A 3,155-nucleotide genomic window follows, 5' to 3' on the forward strand; every position below is an offset into this window, starting at 1 on the left:
TTACTGTGACGTTTTTTACCCCCCCCCCCCCCCCCCCCCCCCCCCATTCTCCCTGTTAATTAGATTTGTAGTGAAATTATTCATTTGGTCTGGTTGCAAACATTTGAATTTCTAACTAATTACTGGGTTTTAAGTTCAAGCACATTTAGATCTGCGGTAACACTTATAATCCACAAGATGTCAGTCACACCACATGACCGGGGCCAGAGCGGAATGACTTTATCCAGTCAAGTACAAACTAGGACTTTAAGGGAAATAATGCTTTATTCAGGATACAGCAGAACATTCCACTATCCCTATATTGGAGAACTTTCCCCTAAATGTCATGTCTAGGTGATTAGCCTTGTGCATTAGCACTGTTGTGGTTTCCTCCAAGTCAGGAGTGATACCTTCCCTTCCTTCACTCGGCTGTAAATACCATAGGGGAGGAGAAGCATCTTGTATTCGCCCTCTTCTGTTCCATCTCTCCGGGCTTGACGTTGATCCTGCAGAGCTCAGCAGTGCTCCTCTGTAATTACAGCCCTATGGTCGCTGAGCAGAACATTTTTCTGCCCTGATGCAACTGATGTCTGGACTCTGGGAGGACAAGTGAATCCTTCACCCTGCCATCTCTCTGGCAACAAGAACATTTTCTAACTGAGGAGGTGGAATGAGAACACGGAGAAAGATTCTGTCTTTCATCTGCTAATGAATGTTTTATCAAGCAATCATGCGGAGAAAAGCATACACGTGTCTGCGTGTGCTGGGGAGTTAGAGGTTGAAGTTTAGGGCAAAGTGATGATGTGTTGGCCAAATTGAAAGTCAGAAGAGATTGTGGTGAGACAGGACAGTGTGTTAGGGTTATAAAGCAGGACTGCAGTAAAAGGGAGCAAGTTGACTGAAAGTCTGCAATATTGGAAAATGTAGGTTAAAAGTTCTGCTACAACCCAGCCACACCTGATTTGTTGCTGATTTGTTCTTCCCAGTGAAACAAGCTGAAACATTCACATATACAAAGTTGTTTAGCAAACGACTGCCCATTTTTCCAAATTCAGCAGACCGTTAACTATTTCTCATAAAACTGGTAACCTGACAAATTCCAGTACAATATTCCCTCTGCACTTTTATCTAGATAACTTTGTCTGCCCTTTAGCACTGGCCAGGTAGAGCAAAGTTGGTTTATCATGTATTTTTCCACCCAAAACCGCTGCCTGGACCGAATGTTACGGTTATTTCCACCAACTTTAACAGATTCTTTGTGTTTTTAAAAGAATAGACTGAGTACACTGAACCAATGGTCAGAAACGTTGTGGTGTTAGTCCAGTGCCATCTAATACAATACCTTTTGCTAGCCATTACTGGTATGTCTACCTTGGACAGAAGTGACGTTGGTTGCGAATATCAAATGTATTTCTGAACAAAATGAATTAAATCTTATAGTTTGCGACTGGCAGCAACTGGATCAAGAGATCCAAGATGATATTCTTGACAGATTGCACACTACATTGTCTGTTGACTGTAAACACCAATGATTCAGACTGAAACACCCTGTCCCACATGACCCCATCTGTTTACACTTGAATCAAATTCATATTTGTCTCTGCTTTCATACGATGTATCCCTGCCTTACAGGAAGTGACTTCATCGAAACCCCAAAGTGTCTATCCATAGTGTTTGCTTCTTCCACATGTTGCTTATTCACTCATTCTAACAAACTCTTAAAACAGAGCCTGTGATTTGTGGAACAGCAAAAATACTTACAAAGTTATTTTTGATAACTTTTACTTTGTTTTTCTTTAAATCAAGTTTATTTTACTATGAAGTTACTGTTTCCGTCAATGGATCCTGGTGGCTTTAAAAGAGCATGCTTAAGTTATGCCTTCAATAACTTATACGTTATAAGTTATTGTCCAAATCCCTGTTGGCATTTTCATTATATATTCACTTCAAAGCTAATGCAAGTCATAGCATCGCATGACAAAAGGGCCGAAAATGTGCGTGTCCATCCGGGTGTTGTGTTTCAATCGCTAATAAAAACCTGCGACTAATGTAGACACGTTTGTTCCGGGCATGAATGTCAATTTTAACATTTTCTACTGAGGATAAAAGCAGGTTTTCTGATAGAGTGAGAGAGTAGCTTTAAAATACTTGTATTTAGCTAATTCCACTAAAGCTGAAAAACTCCTACTGCAGCTTTACCCAGGATTCTCTCTGGTCAGCTCATGACAAGAAAGATAGCGCAGATGAAGAGATGACTACAAACAATGTTTCCGCATGTGAGGGTGTTTTGTAGTACCGCCAGTACCAGCTGGAATACCTCAGTGGACCAGGTGCAGAGTTCAGGTCGTTTGTTAATGCCTCCGTGAACAGCTGAGCATGTCCACTCTCGTGCTGACGGGTGGGCAGTAAAAACAATATGTTTTCGCTCTGTAAGCAGTCCGCCTCCTCCTCCTCTCCTCCCCTCCTCGGTGTAACCACATAGGTCTTTGTGTCCAGCCTTGCGAGGAACTGAGCACAGAGGCCCACAGAGCTCCACTTTCAAAGGCAACCTCTGATGTGGCCTTTCTGATCTCCGCATGGCTCACTGACGTTGCTCTTACTGACTTGAAGGTTTTTTTTTCAATCCTATTTACCAAAGAGTCCACCACTTGCTCTCACACATGGATACTTATCTTTTCTTTGAATCTCTGACTGACTTAAAACTGGCCTGCGTCGTGTTCGGAAAGATGATGAAAGACTGCATATCTTGACTGTCAGTGTTACCACTCCTTGAAGTTCAAAACTCTCATACACACCCTTCCCCCCTCCTCGCTTAGTCCTCCCCTCTCCCCCCCTTCTTCTTTGCGATGACATGTATGTGCTTATGGAAACCAGATGTGACTTGTTGCGATGGTAGAGAGACAGAAAAAACAAGCATTAAGTTGTGTGATACTTCATTAACAGACTACAGGAGGTGTGTGTGTGTGTGTGTGTGTGTGTGTGTGTGTGTGTGTGTGTGTGTGTGTGTGTGTGTGTGTGTGTGTGTGTGTGTGTGTGTGTGTTGGGGGGGGGGGGTTCTTGATGCTCCTCTCTTGTGGTATATCCATATCCTGAGGCCTTGAGCGAAGCAGGGGGGTTTCCTTGCGGATACGGCTGGGTCAGTGCGAGGGTAGCAGGGCTTGGAGAGCCTGAATCAG

The sequence above is a fragment of the Gymnodraco acuticeps genome, unplaced genomic scaffold (genome assembly GCF_902827175.1).
Source record: "Gymnodraco acuticeps unplaced genomic scaffold, fGymAcu1.1, whole genome shotgun sequence".
NCBI lineage: Eukaryota > Metazoa > Chordata > Actinopteri > Perciformes > Bathydraconidae > Gymnodraco > Gymnodraco acuticeps.